Consider the following 27,233-nt stretch of genomic DNA (forward strand, 5'->3'; position numbering starts at 1 on the left):
CCTTCACAATGAATGTACTAAATGTTAAATGAAGTTATCAAAATTCTCTCATTCTCCAATTGTGATGCTTATTTCATACTTCGTTTTTGCCAAGAAATACAGTTTGAATTCTGTGCAATGATTTAACTAGACTTTTAGAAAGTGGTAAAAATGAGACTGCTTCAGGAAAATGCTACTCAACAATTGAGCCTTCATACAGAGACCATTATCCACAAGGCTGTTTTGAATGAAAGACGGAGATTTATAATGTACCCAGACTCATTGTTTCATTCAGCTCATGATGAATCAGTTAGTCATGCTTAAGTTAAAAAAAATTAAAGTATGATCACACACACCCAATTACTGTTCATGATGGAATCTTTCACTGCCAGTTCATTTTATTTTATTTTATTCTTAAACTTGTTGTGTCCACATACAACTAACTTACATAACATATAAATATGTATGTCCTGTCACTAAACATAATTTTAAGAGAGTTTTAATTTGTTCACACAGAAAATGTCTGTATTAAAAAATCTGGAGACATTCTAATCATACCAAATTTACATCATGAATTGTTGCTCTGAAGCCTAGGGCAGCATTGCTAGACACACACTCATTTCCTTTATGGATGTTTATAATCAGTATTTTATTAAAACAGCACATTTATTTATTAAATAATAGATTCCAGGGCATCTTAAAGTGTGAAAACTAGGCATATGACACTATTTTTTTTTTACCTCGACTTCTTATTTAATTATCCAGGGAGGTCACAATGACAATTATAGGCACATGGATACCCCAGCTGGCTTGTCACAATGACAGTTACAGGAAACACTGCATGGATACCCCAGCTGGCATGTCACAATGACAATTACAGGAAGCACTGCATGGATACCCCAGCAGGCCCCTGCTCTGTAGATAGGTTATATTTACTCTCACCTTTGTAGTTATATGCAAGATTTTATAGGAAAAAATTTCCATGTATGTGAGTTTTATTTACTCACATGAATTTTTATACTTTTATCTAAATAATAGGTAATAGCCCCCCAAAAGAACATCAATTAACATAGGGAAATATCATTAATTGTCAAGAAAAATTCATAGAGCAAACTGATGAACCATTCACTGCAATATATGTAAATGTGATTATGACAGAGAAAAATGCAAATTGTAAATCACATAGACTCAAATATGCACATGAGTGTGGACACACACACACACACACACACACACTTTTACACCACTGTTGAGGTTACAAACAAGATTCATCATTGAAATAGAAAGCAGTTAAAGATCTATGAACTCCAGAAGTAAAGATAGTTTATATATGTGTACAATTAGTGTGTTATGTGTGTCTACGTGTATGTATGTGTGTGCATGTGTGTGTGTGTAAGCATATAACTTGATGAATCCATTGTATCTGGTATTAGGAGACATAAGTCATCTGTAATGATGCCAGTTTCTGCCTGATTCAGTACTGGTTCATATAGTCTGTTCCATATTTTCAAAGGATGTACAGTTAGAATACTCCTGTAGGGGGAAAAAGGCAGTCAGGATACTCCTCTAGGACAACAAACAAACAAACAAACAAACAAACAAGCCTCCACATTTGAGAATCTTCAGCATGAGGAGTCTCTTCTTATGATGATACTTGAAATCTTGGTACACTTGAGAACTGATCCTTTACCTTAGAGAACATTTTCTTTGTACTTGTGATCAAGACAGCAAATGCACTCTTTGGAAATAAAAGTCCCTTCCTGTCCACTAAAAGTCAAAATCACAAAAGTTTGATTTCTTCTAAGTAAGAAAACATCAAAAGGAGCATTTTTAAAATCTTATACATAATTAGAAAATACAGAAATAAGCATTAGTCAATTATATGAAAAATTCCAGAGTTTTTGAATATCACAATGCTGTTTTACACCTGAATGTTTAATAGAACTTTATGAATTATTTTGAATTATCTTTTTCCTATTTTTATTCTTTTTTTAACTTAGAATAATGGTAGTAGACTTATTTTATTTTACTTTGTTGCAGGGGGCAGCCCTCTTGTTTGTCCTGGCCGCCCAGCTAGCTTAGCCCCAAAATAACCACACAAAAACTATATTAATGAAATCACTGCTTGGCCCATTAGAACTAACTTTTTATTGGCTAACTCTTACATCTTAATTTAATCCATTTCTATTAATCTCTATGTCACCATGAGGTCATAGCCTACCAACAAAGTTTTAGTACACCTACCTCCAGTCACAGATCCATGCTGTCTCCTGACTCCGCCCTTCTTTCTCCCAGCATTCAGTTCTAAGTTCTGCCATATCAACAGGCCAAGGCAGGTTCTTTATTCATTAACCAATGAAAGCAACACATAGACAGAAGGAACTGCCACACCATTATTTTATTTTATTTTATTTTCCAGGACCTATGACCTATCTTGTCTCAGATTCTTGGTCTAATTTACAGAGTCAAATGTGAGTTCTGTTTCATGGAGTGGGCCTACATCCTATAAAAATGTTTGATCATTGCAGTAACATCTGTGCCTCTATTGTACCAATGAATTTTCCAGTCAGGTCACTGTTGCATGTCACAGGCAGGTCAGTAGTTAGAATGGTGATTGCTTGCTTCTCTGGTACTGCGCAGAACTTTCCAACAGTATAACACTAGTAAATAAAGGTGAAGTTTTTTGTGGGTGTCAGCTTGATTTATCAATATTTGAGGAAATAAGTAAATATTGTCTTCAACAGTACGACCTTACTGTCTGTTAAGTAGGGTAAAAAGTTGCCTTGGCAATGGCCTTGATAATTAAGGGCATTTATGGTAACCCTATGTTCAAATATTCAGCAAAATGTAACAAATTCTGGGTACTTGGGGGTTGCTTTATAACATTTGATTCTAGTTAGAGAGTATTTTCTCTTCCATTATATAATATTCCATTCAAATTCCTTTAAGGTACTTTAGGATGACTCTACAATAATAGATTCCCATATGGTGTTTGTTGCCTCCTAACATTTCTGACTTAACTCTGCCCTTTTATCCCATTCTCCACTTAATCTTTCGATTTTAGTTTCTTATTTATTCTTTTAATGCCCTATCTTCTATCTCTGCCACCTTTTATTGTAGTTTTCTGTCACAAACATTCATCCCTTATGTACTCCCTAACCTCTATACCTTTATATTACTCATTTTTACAACTGGAATTTTATTTTTTTTTAAATCATTTTTATTGAGCTATATAATTTTCTATTCTTTCCTACCTTCCTTTCCCCTCCCTTTCTACTCTTTCCCATGCTCCCAATTTACTAATGAGATCTTGTCTTTTTTTACTTTCCATGTAGATTAGATCCATGTATGTTTCTCTTATGGTCCTCTTTGTTGTCTATGTTCTCTAGGACTGATTTGTAGGCTGATTTTTCTTTGCTTTATATCAAAAAGCCACTCATAAATGAGTATATTTGATATTTTTCTTTCTAGGTCTGGGTTACCTCACTCAATATAATGTTTTCTAGATCCATTCATTTGCCCACAAATTGTAAGATGTATTTTATTTTTTACCACCTTGTAGTACTCCATTGTGTAAATGTACCACATTTTCTTTATCCATTTTTCAGTAGAGAAGCATTTAGGTTGTTTCCAGGTTATGGCTATGACAAACAAAGCTGCTATGAACATAGTTGAGCATGTGTTCTTGTGGTACAATTGAGCATCCTTTTGGTATATACTGAAAAGTGATAATGCTGGGTCTTGAGGTAGTTTGTTTCCTAATTTTCAGAAAAACCGTCATACTGATATCCAAAGGAACTGTACCAGAATGCATTCCCACCAGCAATGGGGGAGTGTTTCCTCTACCCCACACCCTCTCCAGCATAAGTTGTCATCAGTGATTTTTATGTTGGTTATTTTTACATGTGTAAGATGGAATATCAGACTTGTTTTGATTTGTGTTTCTCTGATGGCTAAGGATATTGAGCAATTTCTTAAATGTCTTTCAACCATTTTAGATTCATCTATTGAGAGTTCTCTATTTAGGTCTGAACCCATTTTTTTATATTATTTGTTCTTTTAATGCCCAATTTCTTGAGTTCTTTGGATATTTTGGAGATCAGTCCTCTGTCTGATGTTGAATTGGAAAGGATTTTTCGTATTTTGTAGGCTGTTTTTTTATCTTGTGGATCATGTCCTTTGTTTTATAGAAGCTCCTCAGTTTCAGGAGGTGCCAATTATTAATTGTTTCTCTCAGTGTCTATGCTACTGGGGTTATAGTTAGGAAGTGTTCTCCTGTGCCAATAAGTGTACTTTCCACTTTTTGTTCTATGAGGCCCAGTGTGGTTGGTTTTATGTTGACGTCTTTGATCCATTTGGGCTGAGTTCTTTGCATGGTGGTAGATATGGACATATTTTAATTCTTCTACATGTTGATACACAATTATTCCAGCAGCGTTTGTTGAATATGCTTTTTTCCATTTTAAATTTTTCGCTTCTTTGTCAAAAACAGGTGTTTGTAGATGTGTGGATTGATATAGGGTCTTTAATTCAGTTCCATTGGTCCTTCTGTCTGTTTTTACACCAATACCAGGGTGTTTTCAGTTCTGTAGCTCTGTAGTAATGTTTCAATTCAGGGATTGTGATACCTCCAGAAGTTTCTTTATTGTACAAGATTATTTTTGCTATTTTTTTTGTCTTTCCATATGAAGTCTAGTATAATTCTTTCAGGGTCTGTGAAGAATTTTGCTGGAATTTTTGTGGATTGCATTGAATCTGGTATTTTGTGTTATTTGTGGCTTTTGTAAAGGGTGATGTTTCTCTGATTTCTTTCTTAGTCTGTTTATCATCTGTGTAAATGAGGGCTACTAATTTTTTGAGATAATCATGGATCCTGCTACATTACTGAAGGTGTTTATGAGTTGCAGAAATTCCTTGATAGAATTTTTGGAGTCACTTATGTATGCTATATCATCAGCAAATAGTAAAAGTTTGACTTTTTTCTTTTCTGATGTGTATCCCCTTGATTGCATTTGTTTTCTTATCACTCTAGCTAAAATCTCACATATTATGTTGAATAGATAGGGAAAGAATGAATAACCTTGTCTTGTTCCTGATTTCAGTGGAATTACTTTGAGTTTCTCTCCATTTAGTTTGATGTTGGCTTATTGTGTATTGTCTTTATTGTGTTTAGGTATGTTCCTCCTATCCCTGCTTTCTCTATGACCTTTTTATGAAAGAGTGCTGCATTATGTGAAAGACTTTTTCAGCATCTAGTGTGATGATCATGTGTTTTTTCTCAATTTTTTTAATATGGTGGATTACCTTGACAGATTTTTGTATGTTGAACCATCCCTGCATCTCTTGGATGAAATTGACTTGATCATGGTGAATAATTATTTTTCTGATGTGTTTTTGGATTCAATTTGCCAGTACTTGAGTATTTTTGCATCAATGTTCATGAGTGAGATTGGTCTGTAATTCTCTTTCTTAGTAATGGTTTGGGTATCACAGTAATTATAGCTTCATAAAAAGAGTTTGGTAATGTTCATCCTGTTTCTATTGTGTGGAACACTTTGAGAAGTATCAGTTCTTCTTTGAAAATCTTGTAGAATTATGCAATGAAACTATCTGGCACTGGTCCTTTCTTGATTGAGAGACTTTGGATGACTGTTTCTATCACTTTAGCAGTTATAGATCTATTTAATTTGCTTTTCTGGTCTTGGTTTAATTTTGGTAAGTGATATTTATCCAGAAAATTGTTCATTCCCTTTAAGTTTTCCTATTTTGTGCAGTACAGGTTTTTGAAATATAACCTAATGATTCTCTCGATTACCTCCATGTCTGTTATCATATCCAATTTTCATTTCTGATTTTGTTAATTTGAATATTCTTTCTCCGCCTCTTGGTTAGTTCGGATGAAGGTTTATTTAGTTGATTTTCTCGAAGAACAAACTCCATGTCTCATTGATTCTTTTTGATTGTTTTCTTTGTTTCTATTCTGTTTATTAAAGCTCTCAATTTGATTATTTTCTGATGTCCTTGCTTTTTTCCTCTAGAGTTTTCAGGGTGGTGTTAAGAAACTAGTGTGGAATTTCCCCAGCTTCTGTATGTAGGTATTTAGTGCTGTGAACTTTCCTCTGAACACTCCTTCATTGTGTCCCATAAATTTGGATATGTTGTGTGGTCATTTTTCATTAAATTTTAAGAAGTTTTTAATTTTTTTCTTTATTTCTTCCTTGACCCATTGATCCTTTAGATGAGCATTGTTTAATTTCCATGTGTTTGTGGGCTTTCTGAAATTAGTGTTGCTTTTGATTTCTAATTTTATGCCATGGTGATGTTATAAGGTACATGGGGCTATTTCATATTTATTTTGTATCTGATGATGTTTACTTTGTTATCTCGTATGTGGTCAATTTTTGAGAAGGTTCCATGAGGTGCCGAAAAGAAGGTATATTCTTTTATGTTTGGATGGAATGTTCTATAACTCTCTGTTAAGTCCTCTTGACTCACAACATCTTTTATTTCCCTTATTTCTCTGTTAATTTTCTGTCTGACAGACCATTTCAGTGGTGAAAGTGGGGTGTTGAAGTCTCCCACTATTAGTGTGTGGTGTATAATGTGTGATTTAAACTTTAGTAATAGTTCTTTTAAGTATGAAGGTGTTCAAGTTTTGCTCTTGTAGAGCCACTAATTTTTGTTAGTGTAGTATTGTTCTTTGTGGTATTGAGTGTGTTCTTACCTTTTCTATCCATCTCTTCTCTGATTGGTGTAGTTGGAACTGTGTCTCTGGTGATCAGTCTTCTAGGTGCCAGTGGATCCAAAGCTCAGGTGCTTGCTCTTCATGGTGCAGTCAAGGACATGGTTCCAGTCATCGGGAGGTCACTTGGTATTCCAGAGGTTGCTCGGCACTCCTGGGTATAGTTCTACAATCCTGGAGGTTGTTCAGGCCTGCTCTTAAGGAGGTTGCTTGATTGGGACTGCTTCTGGTTAGGTCACTGCCTTGGGCCTGGTTCAGCAGAGGATCCTGGATTGGGCCTGATCCCTTGGAGTTCACTGACTGTCTGATCTGCACAGAGGCCTCTGGTTCAGGCCTGCTCCTTTGGTGGTCATTCTCTTGTACTTGTTCCTGTGGAGGTTGCTGCCTTGGGCCTGCTCTGGTGGAGGTAGGGGCTCAGGCCTGCTTAGTCAGAGGTTGCTAGCAAAGGCCTGTTCATGCAGATGTCCCTGACTGCATCATGAGGAGCAAACATCTGAGGCTTGGATCCACTGGCTCCTGTGCCTGCTCCCATGGAGGTCCCTAGCTTGGTCCTGGACCCATTGAAGCTACTTGCTCAGGTCTGCTCTCTTGGAGGTCCCTGACTGGCACCCAGTACTGCAGAGGTCCTTGGCTCAGGCCTGCTCCCTTGGCAGTTGCTCCCTTGTACCTGCTCCTGTGGAGGTTGGCTGCCTTGGGCCTGCTCTGGCTAAGGTCTCTGACTTGGGCCTGTACTCTCTGTGGTTGTTCCCTTCACTTTATATTATACTAAATGAGGTATATTGTAACATGAAGGCCTGCTTGTTGGTGTTTCTGTCCCACCTGGTCCCCCAGGCATTTAGTGCCAGTCCCCTCCCCCCAAAAAATCACACAGAAATTCTGCATTAGTTATAAACTTATTGGCCTATTATTCTAATATATGTTAGTCACATGGCTCGGTACCTTTCCCGGCAGGGCAGGTCATATCTTGCTTCTACAGTGTCTGGACAGGACTGGGGAGAGAGCTTCCGTCTTCCCAGAACTCTCCTGTTCTCATTCCCCCGCCTCTACTTCCTGTCTGGTTGTCCTGCCTATACTTCCTGCCTGGCTACTGGACAATCAGCATTTGTTTAAAACATAATTGACACAATACAGAATTGTCCCACACCAGTATATATTTAAATTTTAAAATCTAGCAGCCACTTTAAGAGAAAATATGCAGTATATGTCATGGGGTTTGAACAACCTCACTCAAGGTGATTATTTCTAACTTCATCCCTTTACCTTCAAATTTGATAATTTTACTTTTTATTAACAACTAAATCATATTCCACTGTGTAAATGTGACATGTTTCTTTTTTTTTGAATGGGCCAAGCAGTGTTTTAATTAATATGGTTTCTTTTTTTTTTAAGTTTATTAAAATAGAAAAGTTTCCATTTTCGCCCCTCCTCCCAACACAGTCCCACTCCCCCCACTCCCTCTCCTCTTCCCTCTCCATCCCTAAGAGCAGTCAGGGTTTTCTGCCCTGTGGGTAGTTCAAGTTCCTCCCATCTCCCTCCAGGACCAGGAAGGTGAGTATCCAATCAGACTGGATCCCCAAAAATCCAGAATATGCAGAGGAAACAAGTCCCAGAGTCATTGTCAATGGCTTTTTAGAAAGACTTCGAGTGGATTCTAGCCATAGTTAAAGGTCTTTGGGTCTATAATTTGTGATCCTAGAGAAGCTAGATAAGAAGGGGAACCTGAAGAAAATTTATATAGTTATCCTCCTGGATAATAGAACTAGGCAAGATTGCCAAGCAAAGTCGGGTGCATGGGGGGTGGGGGGTGGAAGTAAGGGAAGATGGTTAGGGAGAGGGGAGAGGGTGAGAATTGGAAATGGCTTGGGGGAATGGGAGGGGGGAGGGAGGAAGGATGGTTATGGGAGCAGGGAAGTTTATATCGCAACAAAGAGAGCCATTCTAGGGTTTGGAAGAGACTTGATTCCTGAGGGGTTCCCAGTAAAAATTAAAATAAATAAATAAATAAATAAATAAATAAATAAATAAATAGAAAAATAAAAAAAAAAGAAAAAGAAAACGCTTTACTGAGTCAGGTAAGCCAGACCCAAAAAGAGGAATAAGGTATGTATTCACTCATAAGTGGACTCTAGCCATAATTAAAGGTCTTTGAGCCTATTATTCGTGATCCTAGAGAAGCTAAATAAGAAGGTGAACCTGAAGAAAATTCAGGTAGTTTTCCTCCTGGAGATTGGAAATAGACAAGAGTTCCAGGTAACCAAGGGTGCATGGGGGGTTGGGAGGGTAGTTGGAAGGGGAGGAGGTTAGAGAGAAGGGAGCAGGGGAGGAATGGGAAATGCTCGGGGGACTGGGAGAGGGGGAGGGAGGAAGGATAGATATGGGTTCAGGGAAGAATATATCTCAACTATGGAAGTCAGTTTAGGGTTTACTAGAGACTTGACTGTAAATGGGATCCCAGGTCCAAGGAGAGATCCCCAGATTGTTCTCTGGACAGAGGAGAGGGTGCCTGAACTGGCCTTGGCCCATAACCATACTGATGAATATTTTGCTTATCACCATAGATCCTTCATCTGGCAATAGGTGGAGATAGAGACGGGGACCCACGTTGGAACACTGGACTTAACTCCCTAGGTCCAACCGAGAAGCAGAAGGAAGAAGAACGTGAGCAGGGAGGGCAAGATCAGAGGGAACCTTCATCCAGCGATGGATGGTGATGCAGACGGAGACCCACATTGGAGCACCGGACTGAGCCCCCCAAGGTCCAAAGGAGGAACAGAAGGAGGAAGAACATGAAAAAGGAAATCAGAACCGCAAGGGGAGCGATCACCCACTGATACAAGGCGACTGATCTAATGAGAGTTCACCAAGGCCAGTTGACTGGGACTGTGACATGTTTCTTATTGTCTATTTATCAGGTGGTGGATATCTGGTTTCCAATTACTGGTTATTATGAATAGTGATTTGATGAACATGGATAAACAAATTATAGTTTCCCCTTCCTCTCCTCCTGCAGTTTCTTCTATCTTTTCTTCCATCTGCATCTGCTCCCTGATGTGGGATTCCTTCTGTATGCTATGAACACCATTGGTTAATAAAGGACTGCTTTGAGCCTATAGCAGAGCAGTGTAGAAAGAGCTAGGCAGGGAAAACTAAACTGAATGCTGGGAGAAAGGAAGCAGAATCAGAGAGAAACGATGTAGCCCTGCTGGAGACAGATGGCAGAAGTTAAGCCAGTAGGCCACAGTCTCATGGTGATACACAGATTAATGGAAATGGGTTAAATTAGCCAAGAAGAAGCTGGAGCTAATGGTCTAAGCATTGATTTAATTAATATAGTTTCTGGGTGATTATGTCTGTTCTGGGCAGCCAGGACAAACAAGCATACTCCCTCCTACAACTCCCTGTCTGTATCTTGTTAGGAAAGAACAGGCTTCTAAGAGGTAAAAAGAAAATATAACATAATAAGGTAAAACAAAAACCATAACAAAAAAAAGTTGGATAAGGCAAACAAACAGATGCAAAAGAGTCTAAGAGAAGGCACAAGAATTAGAGACCCACTCATTCACAGACTTGAAATTCCCATAAAAAATTAAACTTAAAGCTATAATATATATGTAGAGAACCTGCTGCAGGCCTGTGTAGACCCAGTTCTTGTTGCTTTAGTCTCTTTGAGCTCTTACATGCTTTGCTCTGTTGATTTAGAGGCTCTTGTTCTGGACCCAGTGCTTGTTGCTTTAGTCACTTTGAGTTCTTACATGCTTTGCTCAGTTGATGTAGAGGCCCTTGTTCTCCTGGTGTCCTTCATCCCCTCTGTCTCTTACACTCCTTCTACCTCCTCTTCCTTGGGGTTCCCTGAGATTTGAGGAGAGCAATTTCCATGGTGACATTTGTAAACAAGAAGGTGATAGTAGAATTATTTTTTGGTGAATATTCTTTTAATTTAGCAAATATCTTTTCCCAAAAATGAATGAGCTATCTCAGAAATAATATTTTTTTTTCAAATTTTCTTACTGTGTCAATAATTTACACAATTGATAATTATGTTTTCAATGTCTATGAGTTCCTTGGGACAAGATATAGCAATGGCGTTCATTCATTGATCAAATATGGCCCTGCTTTCTTATATCTTCTAAAAGATAGAAAAACCACGAGGATAGTGAGTATAATACAGTCGAAAACATTCACTATAAAGTGTCTTAAGGAACACTGCATACATAAATGAAACCTTATTTCACAATGGGTGTGACTCTTTCAGAAGAGCCTTTAGTTGCAGAGACTACACAAAGGAAATAGAATGAGATGACGGGGAAAGAATGCAACATGAAAACTATTGCAGCATTTGCCCTTAACACGTTCATAATTAAGGAAAGACATTTAAAATATTAATGCATATGGCTGAGGAGTGTGTGTGTGTGTATTTTTCAGTTTCTGTTGAGTTTATACAATGTAATTAAACTCTTAAAAATTTCATTGTCCTGCTAGGTTTAGATACTTCCATTCTTGTTAATAATCAAATGAGGCATGATTATTCTTTTAAAGAATTTATATCCCTTAGGAGGTCTGAAAATTGGATTTTGCTTGAGGAGTGTTAAATGCATATATATTGCTGGACATAAATAAGAAAACCATATCAATAAAGCTTTAATTATCTTCTTACATATATTGTATATGTAATAATATTAATGAGTCCTTCATTTTCTTCTGTCCTTGTTTGTGACTAAATTGAGTTCATCTTTAAATTACTTGGCTTAAAATTTTAATAGATTTTTCTACCTTGTTTTCATTAAATATTTGCAGAAAAACATATAACTAAAGGAAAAATAACTCTGCTTTTTTCTTCAATCATAAAATCTACAATGATCAATCAATTCTGTCAATATAACTTCACATTTTATGAAAAACTCTAAAGATTTTATACAGTGACTATTATTTGATGTGAATTATAATAATGCAATATGATAAACAGGCATACATTCTCCAAAATTTATTTAAAATAACAGAATAGTATCAACTAATGAAATGATGTCTCCACACAAATGCTTTGCAAAGTGTTTGCATGGACTCCATAAAGTAGCTTATGGACATAGGCTAGGCCATTCTGTCTTTCCCTTTACCAAATTATAGCTCATTCCCACAGAGAAACTATGAGAGGCTTTGTAAATTTCTTCAGTCTAAACTGAGTCATGATATGCTCTAAGTAGATCCTCTGAAAATTAAGTTTATTTTCATATTGTTAGATTAAAATTAACAGCACACATAATACTTCCTTATTAGTTTTAAATTAAATAAAGTTAGATGTCATTTTTAGCCTTTTGGTGCAATTTCTGCTTAACTGTCATAGTAAAGCTAGACCAAGTTATCAGCAAGAAATAAGAGTGTCTTATTTAGGTTTTCTATGACTTTGAAGAAACACCATTACCATGGTAACTCTTAAAAGGAAAAATATATATGTGAGATGGAGGCTTACAGTTTCAAAGGTTGGAGCCTTATAGTTTCAAAGGTTGGTCCATTATCATCATGGTGAGGGCAGTGGAGGCATACATTAAGACATGCAGGCTGACATGATACTGGAGAAGGAACTGCTACATGTTGATATTCGGGGAATAGGAAATAGACTGTCTCATGGGGCATGCCTTTAGCATATATGTGACCTCAAGCCATTTCTGCAGTGACACATTTTCTACAACAAGGTCATATCTCCTAATACTGCCACTGTCTTTTAGGTCTAGATTTTTTTCAAACTACCACATTTCACAACCTGGTCTACAAAGGGTTATAGCCATATGCTAATGCAAAAAATTATTAATTCAACATCAAAAGTCTACATAGTCTATGATACTCTCAAACCTATTAAAAATTCAATGTTCACTCTTGCTCTTGGGATATTTTTTGCTAATTTCTCTCAAAAACTATTGTAAATTCTTTGCCAATGACCATTTTTGTCCATAATGAGGCAAATACAACATTAGTAAAAGGAACCATAATTTCTGTTTGGTCTATTGATAATTGATGAAATCTCAATTTTCCTTTCAGAATCAATCCAGAAAACTTTTCTACATAGGTCTTTATTTACTCTGTATGTATGGTAAAAGTATCCTTCCTAAGATGTTGTCTTCTTTCTTTATATTAATTCCTGGAGCATAATTAGTCAAAGGTAGAATGATGCGGCTACATTCAAGTTCTGAATCCAAAAAATCCACATGTACATCCTGTAATTCTTTTGTACAACAGTCAATTCTCTGTCAGCCTCATCAGCTTGTTTTCCTGGACTCTTTAAATCCTTACCATCTTGTAATGTTTGAAATAAATTACTTAGTTCTTGAGTAGTTAAGCCAATTGTGGGTTGTAGCCAGTTAATATATCCCAGCCATTTTTTGAAAATAATTAAGAGTTCATAATTGATCCCAGTCCTGATTTGAACTGCCTGTGGTTGAATTTTCTATAAGCCTATTTTATATCCTAAATAATAAATAGAATTTCTTCTTTATATGTTTTCAAGAAAAAATTGTATTCCTCCAAAAAGCATATTTCCCTTTACTTCATCAAACACTTTTTCTAAAGTATCTGCATCTGAATCAGCGATTAGGCTATCATCCATATAATGGTAAATTGTAGATTGTGGAAACTAATTATGAATTAATTCTAATGGATGTTGTACAAAATATTGACATAAGGTGAGTCTGATTACTATTTCTTGTGGAAGAATTTTCCAATGATATCTCTTAACAGGCTGGAAATTATTATATGTAGACAATGTGAATGCCTGCTTACTTAAATATCTTCAAATCTAACCTTTATTCAGGATCCCAGTTAACTCTGCATCGCCTTTGGGGTATCTATCATCTGGATTGTTCTATGGCAACTGGATAAATTAAGGTTGGTTTTCTAGTAAGCCACTCCTCTTCAGTTTTATAATGGAGCAGTGAGGTAGATTCTGCTCTAAATTCCTCTGTCTGTGTCTGAGTATTTTTTTCTTATTTTCATTAGTAGATATTTCTAAGGTTTATATATTACTAGTCAATCTTTTCTTATTTTCATTAATCATTCTAATGTTTGTATCTTATCAGTCAAATTTTTATATTTGACTCAGTTATCAAACTACTTTTTAAAGGATAGAATATGAATTACCAAACTGATAACAATTATAATCAGCATTATGTCAATCCCAGCTAAGTGATTTACCCATTCATTTTCTTTCCATTTGCAAGCTATCCATAACAGCACCCTACAAAGTCCTAACTCGCTGCTTTGTGATATTTCTGATTATTAACATGGGGATGATTTTTATTTTTAGTATTATTCAACTTTTTCCTTTTGGATTTCCCAAGTGTTTCACCAAATCTGCTGACTTCTCAGTTTGTCCATAGCAACAGTGCCTTCAGTGGAGGGGTTGATCCTCTTCTATGATTTCTGAGTGCAAGTCCACTTGAAGGAATACAAGTGACAAGCAATGGCAGCCTATTGATGTGAACTCTGTCTGTGTGATCCTGCCACAAATTTGATGCCAACTATAGTAGAACTTTCTCATTGGAACCACTAGCTCAAAAATAATGACTTAGAAATTTGTTATTAATTATAAATGCTTGGCCTTGCCTAGGCCTTTTTCTCATTAGCTCATGTATATTAAATTAATCTGTTTCTATTAATCTACATTCTACAACATGGCTTGGTTACCTCTCCTCTGTCTTATATGTTAAACTTGTTCCTTGTCTTATTGGCATCCCTTACCTCTCCTCTTTCCAGTGTTTTCTGTCCCCACAAAAGTCACACCTATCGTTTTTTTTTTCACCTAGCTATTGGCCATTCAACTGTTTATTAAATCAGTCAGAATGAACCTTGGCAAAGACATGTCTTCACAGTGAAAACAAATATTCCACACCAATATCCAAGGCGATTTAAGCTTCAACTTTGCAGTTTTCTAGGCCTCCATTCAGGGTCACTCTGATACATGTCTGGCAGCTTTTCTTCATTATGGAGGCAAATTTCCTAGTCCCTTTCTTCTTACCTTAACTCCAGAATCATATGGTTGAAGTTGTCAAAGTTGTACTGCTTACTAGGGCTGGACCACGGCCCCCTTGTTCAGTTATATCTTCACCGACTTTCTGTTTTCAATAGTTAGATGAGGCTGACCTCAACTTAGAGATTCAATTATCTGTGCCTTTCAAGTACTGAGATTAAAACTGTGGACTGTCATACCTGACTCTAAGATTTTCTTTAACTTCTTTTTATAAGTTTGAAATTATAGATTTGTCTTCCTTCCTCTGCCTCTGGATTTCTGGGATTAAAGATGTACATGTCCTTTTTCTTGTATAAACTTTTATTTAATTCTTTTCCATAAACTGGAAACAGCCTGCCCTGAGATGAGCACTCCCATTGTTCCATTTCGTAATCTGTTTATTTCCTTAAACACAAGACTTAGCACCATTGCATTTTCTGGTGCTCTTTTTCTCCACAGATATGTTTTTCTTGCTCATATTGCTCCTTTGCATTCCATATCTCCATTAGACTTAACACTAGTAACCACACAATGTGGACTATATTAGGTGGATTGAGATTTTCCCTGACAAGAGATTTAATCCAAAATTCTTCACTTTAGTCTCAGGCAAACATTTTGGACAAAGGCAAAAGGCAGCCTCATTCTTCACCAAAATATCACAAGAAAAATTTATCGATGACACACTAAAATTCTTCTCCTCTGAAACCTCTTGATTCAGGCACTCACACTTCAAATCACACTAAGTACCACTGTCTTACATGTTTCTTCCAGTATGGCCCATTAACAAAGTAGCACTTAAAGCATCCAACTGCTTCTCTAATCCAGACTCCCGAGGTCCATATTCTTTTAAACAATAGTATGGTCAGGCCTATCACAGAAATACCCCAGTTCCAGGTATCAACATCTGTCATAGGGTTTCTCTTGTAAAGAGACAATGTGACCATGACAACTCTTACAAAGGCAAACATTTAATTTAGCTAGCAGCTTACAGTTTCAGAATCATGTAGCATGCAAGCAGACACGGTGCTCAAGAAGAAACTGCTACATATTGATATGCAGGTAATCGGAAGTAGACTGTCTTACTGCGCATAACTTGAGCATATATGAGATTGTACACCTGCTTTCACAGTGACAAATTTCCTCCAACAAGTCCATACCTCCTAATATAACCACCCACTTTGGAGACCATTTTCTTTCAAACTACCACAAGGAGTAAATCTTTATTTATGAAGTTTAGTTTTAAACTACTATTTTTAAATCATAGCAAATTTAAGAATTATAATAACTGTACATTTGCATAAACAGTTCCTTCATGGGAAATAGTCAACTTAAAGCAAAAGGTGTAGTTGCCCAAGAAAGAAACACATTCCCTTCTAACTTCATGAACACTTTTTTTATCCTAATTAGAAAGGACAAACACCACGAAGAAACTTTCAGTATATATCTCATCATTTATGTAGTATTAATATATAGTATTAATATTTATGTAGTATTATTAATTAATATCTAAGGCCAATTAATTAAGATAGTTGTTCAGAATTTCTAACATAGAATTATCAACCCCAAAAAGTTATGGTGTGTAAGTTATAATAGGAAATCGTTTGAATTCCCCATATGTGTTACAGCTTCTTAATACATTTCTTGTTGTACTATCACTTTTGTAAGACAAATACCCCAGTTAAGTTCTAAATCCTTTGCTCAAACATGTACACATTAAATAAACTCATTTACCTATGAATATCTCATTTACTGAAATAACACAAACCTTCTGTATCATGAATTATAAATTTCCATGCAAAGGCTTTCTCTGGGAAACTTGTGTGATTAAAATGTCAAGGAAACAAGTCACCTCCCATGACCCTTCCTTCATTCTCATTGACAAGTATAGAGGTTAGGAAGAAAGTGGGCTTGATATCTAGTCTGTTTCTTTGTCTAAAGAGGAACTTTCTGTAGGCAATCTCTGGAACCCTGCAGTCTAATATGCTTGTTGATTTTATAAAAACTGAGTGGAAACAGAGTATTGTTTGAGCCCTGTCTCGTCAGTTCCATTTCCTTCTGTTTTGCCTTCATAGACTTCTTTCCAGAAAATACTGACTATTGCTTTAGTACTCTCCCAAGAAGTTTAACTGCCTTGATCGAATGACGTTCATTTCTTGGTAGAACTGGTAAGTTATTTTCTTAATTGTCAGCAACAGTGAATGGCCAAGAGAGTTTGGGTACTTTCTTAGTTGGAGTTAGGGTTTCCACTGCTGTGAAGAGACATTACGACCATGGCAACTATTACGAAGAGAACATTTATTTGGGGTGGCTTGCTTACAGTTTCAGAGGTTAAGTCTATTATCATTATGGTAGGGAGAATGATGGCGTGCAGGCAGATGTGATTCAGGAACTGGTAGTGCCTTCATCTTGACTCAGAAAGTCAGGTGACAGTCACACTGAGGGATGCTGAAGCAAAAGAAACCTTGAACCCTGTACCCACAGTAACACACTTCCTCCAACAAGGGCACACTTCTTAATAGTTACACTCCCTCTGAGAGCCATTTTTTTTCAAACCATCACAGGCACAGAAATGAAAATATTTCTTCCTATAGGAAGACAGAAGTAAAATAAATGGAGTTTATTTCAATTCCTTTTTACCTATGCTTTACATTTAATATGTAAGCTGCCTTTTAGAATTAGAAACTTTTTGAAATCTGGTTAAATTTATGCCTTAAATTAATTGTAATTTTCAAACAATGCAAATGATTTTTTTTGGTCAAGATGTAAAATGAGAGCATGGGAATAGGGCTCATTTGGTTTCCTGCCTATCTAGGACACCCGAAGCCCTGATATCACTCAGTAGCAATATATAAACCTATAGTGTAGTTCAAATCTGTGACTGCACCACTTTAATGTGGTTCACACCTGTGGTCCCATCACTCTAGGGTGGTTCATATCTGTAACTCCATCACTCTAGTGTGCTTCATATCTGTGACTCTATCACTCTAGTGTGGTTCATATCTGTGACTCCATCACTCTAGTGTTGTTTATATCTGTGACTCCATCACTCTAGTGTGGTTCATATCTGTGACTCCATCACTCTAGGGTTGTTCATATCTGTGACTCCATCACTCTAGGGTTGTTCATATCTATGACTCCATCACTCTAGGGTTGTTCATATCTGTGACTCCATCACTCTAGTGTGGTTCATATCTGTGACTCCATCACTCTAGTGTGGTTCATATCTGTGACTCCATTACTCTATAACCTCATCACTCTGGAAGTAGAAGAAGGAAGATTGGTAGTCAGTTACAGGTAATCCTTGAGTATACAGTAAAATTCAAGGTCAGTCTGGGCTGTATGAGCACTGATCAAAATAAGTAAATAAGTAAATAAATTAAATAAATATATAAAATGCTATAAAATAACTAGAACATTGCTTTAAAATTGTCTGGACCTCTGAATTTCAAGTGAGAAATTCTATTATTAAACTGAGCCCAGATTTATTTTGTTCTGATTAGGACTCTCTTGTCTTATTAGTTTTAGAAACAGCAGACTATTTGTACATTTACCTAATTGTAGATCTAATAATAAATTAGCTGCTCACCTACTAGAATTGATATCATCTTAAAATGTAGAATATCAGTATGAAAATTGATTTTATATTACTCATAACTATCTCCTTCCTTCCTTCCTTCCTTTCTTCCTTCTTTCATTTCTTAAAAATTTCCACCTCCTCCCCTCCTCCCATTTCCCTTCCACTCCCCTCGCTCCCCCTCTTCTTCCCTTTTCAGTCCTAAGAGAAGTCAGGGTTCCCTGCCCTGTGGGAAGTCCAAGGCCCTCCCCCCTCCATCCAGGTCTAGGAAGGTGAGCATCCAAACAGACTAGGCTCCCAAAAAGCCAGTACATACAGTAGAATCAAAACCCAGTGCCATTATCATTAGATTCTCAGTCAGTCCTCACTGTCAGCCACATTCAGAGAGTCCAGTCTAATCACATGCTCCTTCAGTCCCAGACCAGCCGACCTTGGTGAGCTCCCATTAGATCAGTCCCACCATCTCAGTGGGTGGACACGCGGTCCTGACTTCCTTGTTCATGTTCTCCCACCTTCTGCTCTTCATCTGGACCTTGGGAGCTCAGCCCACTCCAATGTGTGTCTCTGTCTCTATCTCCATCCATTGCCAGATGAAGGTTCTATGGTGATACACAAGATATTCATCAGTGAGGTTATGGGATAAGGTCAGTTCAGGCACCCTCTCCTCTGCTGCCCAAGGACCTAGTTGGGGACGCCATTTGCAGTGAGGAGCGGCAGGCAGGCCTGCTTTTCGTCCCGCCCAGCTCCCGCATGGCTAGCTTAGCCCTGGAAATAACAACACACAAATTGTATTCATTTAAACACTGCCTGGCCCATTATCTCTAGAGAGTTAGTTACTGGCTAACTCTCACATCTTGATTAACCCATTTCTAATAATCTGTGTAACACGCTTACTGGGAAAGAATCAGCATGTCCAACCTGGTGGCTGGCTCCATGGCATCTGCCTCATTGCCCTCTTCCCAGCATTCTGGTATGTTTACTCTGCCTACCTAATTTTCTGTCCTATCAAAAGGCCAAGGCAGTCTCTTTATTAACCAATGAAAATAACACATAGAAGGCCCACTTACATCACATCTCCTTGGACAACTGGGAACCCCTCTAGAGCCAAGTCTCTTGCCAACCCTACAATGGCTTCCTTAATTAAGATATCTTCTTCCCTGCTCCCATATGCACCCTTCCTCTACCTCAACCATCCTATTCCCCCAAACTCTCCCCAATCCTCCCCTTCTCCCTTCTCTCTCCCCATCTCCCCTTCCCCCATCCCACATAACACTCCTTTTATAGAATGTGATTTCAATAAAGAAACTTGAAATTCACAGAAAACTTTGGCATAATAGTATGCTGTCATCTTATTTTATCAAATTTCAAAAAGAAAAGATAAAAGAGAAGGAATAGATTTATTTTCAAGATACTTCACATTTTCTTTCATCCAGGGACCATGGTAATTTGTCTTTTATGAATTTTTGATATTCATTTTGTGTTAGTTTCTTAGCATAAGCTATATCATCTTAGAATTTTGGTATTTCCAACAGGAAACTGTGTCGCAGCAAGTTAAACTCACTGGATGTCAGTCCGTCACGAGGACAGCTCTGTATAACAGCCATCTTTTCTTTCATCAAATGGTAATTATCCTGAATCCACCATATTACTTGAGTTTTCTTTTTATGTGACTTTCTAGTCACAAAGAAAAAGCTAACAATTTTCCCTGTAAATGTTCTGTTACAGAATTTTCTTTTCACAAAGCATCTAAGTCCCCCATTACTGTGATTAAAATCAGTTTCATGTAGTGCCAACAGAGGGATTATCTCGCTTTCCTCAAAGAACTATTGTAAACACTTAATCTCCTTTATTTATGTTATTCCTCCTGCGGAAGGCCTCTTTCATGATATCTTGTCCTGGAGTCACACTGATCTTTATAGGTACACTGGTTCTTTCATGCTGTTCCAGTATTTGCTTCAGACATGGAAGAGATTTGATTTTGACTTGGGTAGTCCATACTAAGCTAGTAACTGTCTTATCAGGATCCAAACACTCTCCCTGCCATCTGTGGGGAGTTGACACATTCAAATGATACAGCAGATCAGATTTTGATGTTTCTAACAACATGGATGACAAAGAAACTTGTAGATCCTTTCATCACTTTGGGAAAATTGAGAACATGCTGTCTTCTAGCCTTCTCTCCTTTTTCTTTGTCACTGAGATTTAGGCAAGTTGTTTAGAAACATTTTTGATATATTCTACCAAATTTTGTGTGATGTTCTGAATAGCCTCCTGCATGGCACCAATTTATGGACAAGAAATCTTAGTCAAAGTTTCTGCTACAACTTTCATCATTCACATTCTTGGAGGCTAACACATGCTACAAAGGTGTGTCATGAGGGGAAGCCAGGTTAGGATGCTATGTGAAATTTTGCTTTAAAATGACTTATACAGCTAGAAAGGGCTTTTCTCTTCTTCTAGTGGATGACCCTGAAGCTGTCCTCAAAAGGCTGTAACACTCAAATGCCATCAGGTTTGAGTTCATAGTAAACTTTGCTATGTATTAATTATAAATATTAACAATACAACTTTGGAAAGCTTTGATATTTAATCTGTGGATCACAGGTTCCTTAGGTTTCTCATCTTTAAAAGGCAGCTGTTTATGCATTAGTTACATCATAGTGGAATATATATACCATATATATAGTATAGTATATTTATATACTATAAAAGCTTCAGCCAGATAAAATCTCAACAGGGAGGGAGAAAGGGAGTATGAACTTCCAACACTAATTGAAGTCCTACTATATTTGTTAGGTACTGGGAGAAAGTGAGTTTGTTTCTTTAATGAATAACCCCTGGTTTGAGTTAAGTCACATACCAGGGCGAGTTCCACTCTCAAGCCTAGGTAGACAAAACAAACTGGCCTTGATGGGGAGAAAAAGAATACAAAACCTTAAACTTAAGTAAGTAGGAAGGTAATGGTAGAGAGGGTAGATATAGGAGGAGCTGGAGAATTGTAAGTAAAGATGATAAAATACTTTGTATAATTAGACTTCTTATTGGTTGTCCAGTGTAGTGAGTTTTTATTGTCAAACTTTCTTTGCAACACTAGCCCCCAAATAATGACACAAAGACTTCCTATTAATTATGGAAGCTTGGCCTTAGCTTTGGATTGTTGCCAACTATCTCTTATAACTTGAATGAATTTTTTTCTATTTATTTATGTTTTGCCTTGTGGCTCTTTACCTCTCCTTCACTCTCTACATCCTACCCTCTATGTCTCACTGTTGAAATTCTAACCTCCCTTTTTCCCAGAGTTTCTCTCTTTCCCCAGAAGTCCTATCTATACTCTCCTGACAACTATTGGCCATTCAGCTCTATTTTAAGCCAACCAGAAAGTGTGAACACATATACCAAAACAGTACAGTTCAGAATGGTCTTCATTGAAACTGTATACACCCAAACAACAAAAATTGACTCATCAGATACTGCATGCATATGTATCCATTCAAATACATAGATAAATATATATGCATGTAATAATCAACAAAAATGAGACTATCAACTTGAGAGTAGGGACATGGGAAGTTTTAGAGAGAGTAGCTGGGAGGTGATAAAGGGAAGAAAGGAAAGGAGAAAGTGATGTAATTCTATTTCATTTAAAATATATATGCCCTGTTTCAAATACACATGGCTTTTAAAATCTTTTTTAAAAATATAAGGTCATACATCATGCATTAATATTCTGCTCATGATCTCCCCACATTTATATACAATGTCCTCTCTTGTGGTTAGTGATATGAATACGTTCTTGTGGTTTTGCAGTCAGGGAGAATATAGTGTAGTAAGTCCTCTGGGTTAAGACAAAAAGGCTTATGGAGTACTTTGGCCATTTCCTATGACTTTCTTCAGAGACTGGTGTCCACAAGAGGGATTTGCTTTGTTTTTCTAATTAGAAGCAGCTGGGTGAAACAGCATCCAAAAAGAGAGGAAACACAGGAGAGAGAATTGCAAGCCATCTTACCAACAGGTGTTCTTAAGGATCGAGTTCTTAAAAAGGTCTGAGGTAAGATGAGATGCACTTTGCAGATGAACTGTCCCTGATGCTCGAAGGAGAATATCAGGAATTTGCATGCAATTGAGATTTGGTTTCCTTTCTGGTGTATCAAAAAGATTTAACATTCTTCAGAGGGCAATTTTGAAAAAAGAAAATGAGAGGTGAGCTTACATGGAATATCTACACAGAATAATTCAATTTTGACTCTTATTTTTAATGGTAAAGTCTCATTCTGCAGCTCAGGTTATCCTAAAACTTACGAAAGTACCTAAAAAAAACCCATAAACAAAGATGAATCACCCAGCCTTAGCCTTTTGAGAGTCATGATTACAGGTATGTATGACTACACCTGACACAATTTTAATTTGAATTGCTAATCCTATTTTCATCTTTAATACACAGGCACAAATGTACATACTCATATATGTGCACATATATTCATTAATAATGTTTTGAAATTTTCTTTTATGATTCAAGGGGATTCGCCTGTAACTTGAATGTTATAAATGAAATATAATTCACAAAGAGCACAGGAATATAGCCACATTTATTTCAGCTCAGTTCAGAACACTGAAAAAAAATGGGATCAATCAAGATGTCCATCCAGTGATGAATAGATAAGAAAATATGAAACGTCGACACATGAAATATTGCTCATCTGTAAAGAAAAACAAATTCATGGAATTTAGAAGTGAGTGGATGGAGATGGAAAGGTTATAATGAGATTACCCAAGCACAAGAAGGCATGCACTCCTTATTCTTTCTCCTATATGGATTTAAGATCTGTCCTATGCTTACATTGGAGTACATATGAATTCAAGGAAAGTACATATGAATCCTTGGAAAGGCACCTGAAATGAACAGGGATAGTAAAATACAGATAAATGAGAGTAGGGAGAAAAACTGTAGGAAGAACCAAGGATCAAGCATGTAGGGATGTGGGAAATTGTTAAGTGAAGTGCCAATGGAAGGTTTACAGAAAAGGAAGGGTAGATAGTGTCCTAGTTAGGAATAGCTTTGCTATAATGAAGAAGAATAACCACAAGAAATGGGCAGGAAAGGGTTTATTTGGCTTCCATTTCCACATCCGAGCCCTTCATTGAAGGAAGTCAGGACAGGAACTTAAAAAGGGCAGGATCATGGAGACAAGAGATGCTGCAGAGGCTATTGAAGAGTGCTGCTTGCTGGTTTGCTTTTCATGACTTATTCATCCTCCTTATAGAACCCAGGACCATCAGCCCAAGGTGGGCCCACTCGTAATGAGCTGGGCCTCACACATTAATCACTTGGCTTGTTTGTAGCCTGGTCTTAAAGAGGTATTTTTCTCAATTGACATTTCCAACAAATTGTTTGTATTATTAGCTTGTCTTGGGACAAACGCATTTTAGAGACTCTTTATAGACTGACTTTGCTTCTAAACAAAACTTTTCATTATTTTCAGCAGGGATGGGGGGAAGTCAAACTAAACATGCAGCTTAGTTAGAACAATTGAAAGAATATGAGTTTCCTTTTTACCATAGATTTGAAAAAGGGTGATTCTCCAACTCTGCTCTTGCCTATGTGATTTCTTCTTCTTAAAACAGCAGGCTTTGCTCAGTCATGAATGTAGGTTTCTTAGTCCCCAGGGTCTCATAATTTAAATTCTTCACTCTTCCAAGTTATGCATGTTTCTTTTCTGAATATAAATTTGTTATATTTAAGCAAATAGCAATATAATAAGTACTTTTGAATCTGTAATTCAGTGTGTTTCACCAAACCTAAATCTAAGCAATTTCCAGGTATAATGAAGCATATTTTAGCCTCATCTATGCAGAAGCTGGTAGGGTAACTTATGTTTATAACTAGAGTAATATCTTTATTCATAAAAAGGTATAAAATTTTGACTATTTTTAGTTTCTCTGCTTTTCCCTTCTCCAGTTTTCCAACTCCTGATGCCCTTGCTTGCTAAATCGACAATTCCCAACTGTCATTTATAGTTTCTTCACCCTCTGTGTTTAGATTTTCTTCTTTTAAGTCATTTCTTCTTATCTCAAATCTTGTTCTCAAAGCACAGGTTTTTCCACTTATTTCTAGCTCCTTTGTCTTTGGAGTTCTGGCTGCTGCATGACTGTTTTTCTAGCATTTTGCTCGGTGGTTAGTTAACTAGATTCACTATGCTTTTGGATTTAGAATCTTTCTTTCTGTTAGTGAACTGAATGACCACTGTGTTTTCTTTACCTCAGTTCTAATGAACTTGACTTGAACTGTTATTTTTTCTTTTAGTTTTTTTTCCTTTGGCTGCAAAATTTTCCCTTGAAAAAACAACTATTACTTAGATTTCTTGTTAATCAAAATGTTACTGTACTTGAAAATACTCTATCATAAATGAATCAAGCACCCTTCTCCCAAAAAACACAGTTATACTTTCAATCTGACTTTTATAGGATTTTAAAATAAATAAATAAAGGATACATCAATATTTTTTTAGTTCAGTCAACTAAATCAAGGCTGTTCTCCCTTTCTTTCTTTCTTTTTCTTTCTTTTTCCTCTTTCTTTCTTTCTTTCTTTCTTTCTTTCTTTCTTTCTTTCTTTCTTTCTTTCTTTCTTTCTTTCTTTATTCCAAAAGGCTTGAGCTCAATGAAATGCACATAATTGTTTGCCAAACAATTCTTTTTTCCTTTTTTTTTGTTTTAATTTTTAAACCCATGGGTATTTCAACTGAAATTCAACCCACATGTTTCTGATTCATTTACACTTAATTCATTAAAATTGTGTTTTGTAAGAGTTATTTGATGTCCAAGAGCCTTATGAACTTTTTATATGACTTTTTATGCCATTTTCCCCTCAAAAACAGGAAGTGGTACTTTGGTAAGCTCTCAAACTCCAACAGAATCAAACTGCACGTGAATCTCATAAAACACACCATGATGATTGCATCTCCCTTGGGGTGTCTTTTACTAGACCAGAACACCTGAAGTAGCTATCAGAAAAAGATGGCATTGCTAATGACATTCCAAAATCTCTAACTCAAGTCCAAAAGGAAGCTCCCTGGAGAGCGAGACTTCCAAAATTAAGCTCTCAAAGGACTTGGAAAATCAATCCATAGTCACGTGATCATATGTGCACAATGCTTTTAAGTAAGGCAGTTAACAGGTCAGAGATCTCTTCTACAATTCTCACTGATTTATTGTTATATACTACTTGTTTAAATACAAGTATTTTTCCTTTCCCGCATCTCACCCCAAGCAAAGAATATCACCTAAAACAATCATGGGATAGAGAATGTGCGTCAGATCTAAGTTAAGTATTAAGCATGTGACCAACGAGAGCGATACTTTATTTCTCAGTCATAGTCCATGATTTTTAAATTGAGAGTGAAACTTTTTAAATTGAACTTCGGTTTAGTGAAGATATTTTAGAGAAGCATTTTCTGTGTGCTAAGAAAAGAAAAAGTTGGAGTGCTTGCCCTGCTTGTGTGGTACTGATGTACATACATTAGAACCCTTGAAGTCAAGACCAAATCTGCAATCTAAAACCCATCTCCTAAACTATGAAAATGTATGCTAACAGATTAACCTCCCCATACAGGAAAATCCCATGAAGGAATTGAAATACCACTGTGAAACGGTGAGCAGATGCTTAAAAGAAATCCCACACTAGCTCAGAATTGAGAAATACATAGTCATTTATTTGGGAGAAAACTCACAAATCAGAATCCTCCGCTTGACCAGTTTAATCATGCGATCTAAAAGAGCAGCCAGCGAAAAGGAGCAACTGGATGAAGAAAAAAGGGGCAGATGCAGGTTCGGCTTCCGAGTATATAGTATAAGAGGCCACACCCCAGTAGGCAGGTAATTAGAAGCTGTAATACTTCTTAACGCACCACTAAGAATATCTGCAGTGCCATTTTGGATCAGATTTTCTGCAGCCCAAATAAAACCCAATAGAAGTATGAAATTCAAATAATATATTTAATTAAAGGGCTTAGTTTATCCACGGTTAGTTATAACCAATTAATACATGTAAAATCTGTATAGACTTGGAGTGTTCTCACTAGATGTAGATGTCCAAGACAGTTATTTAAATTTTGTCTTGAATAGTCTATTATTAAACATTGGCATAATAACATTCATATTGAGTCTTTATGAATACTATTCTATGCAGCCTTTAAACACACGATAATAAGCTATAGCTCTAAGATACTTACTAGAGGCTAAGAAAAGTATTTTAAATGTTATAATAAGGAGACTTAAAAAGTGCTAACGTTGTATTTAATATTTGGGTTGAAAGAAAAAAAATTACTCCATGCTAAAAAAAATAAATCTAAGGTGATTTCCTTTCATTGAGATCCTTTGGTAATACAGACATCTAAAATTATCATCTGGGGCTGGAGCAATGACCTAGCTAGTAAAGTGCTTTTTATGCAAATGGGAAGAGCTTAGTTCTGATGCCAAGCACCCACATAACAAAATAGGTATGGTGACCGATACCAGTAATTCAATCCTTGTACTGTGTGGCATGAACAGGAGAAGTCCCGGGGTTTGCTAGACAGCTCATCTTGCTGAGTCAGTGATTTCCAGGTAATATCCTGCATCATGGTAGAAAACAGAAAAGAAGATATCTGATGTTGACCTTTGGCTCCCATGGATCATGTGTGTACCCTCCCTATACATGAACACATATCCATGGACACAACCCATACTATATATAAATGAAAAGTAAAAAATGTATCACTTGGATGTAGTAGGAGGCTGCTTGTTTGTTTCCAGCTTCTCAGCCCCTAAATAATCACACAGAAACCGTGCTATTTGCAATGCTGTTTGGCCAAGAGTTTAAATGTATTTCTGGCTAACTCATATCTTAAATTAGCTCAAATCCATTAATCTGTATATCGCCACAAGGATGTGACTTACTGGGTAAAGTTCTG

The sequence above is a fragment of the Myodes glareolus genome, chromosome 2, assembly GCF_982192425.1.
Source record: "Myodes glareolus chromosome 2, mMyoGla1.1, whole genome shotgun sequence".
Taxonomy (NCBI): Eukaryota; Metazoa; Chordata; class Mammalia; order Rodentia; family Cricetidae; genus Myodes; species Myodes glareolus.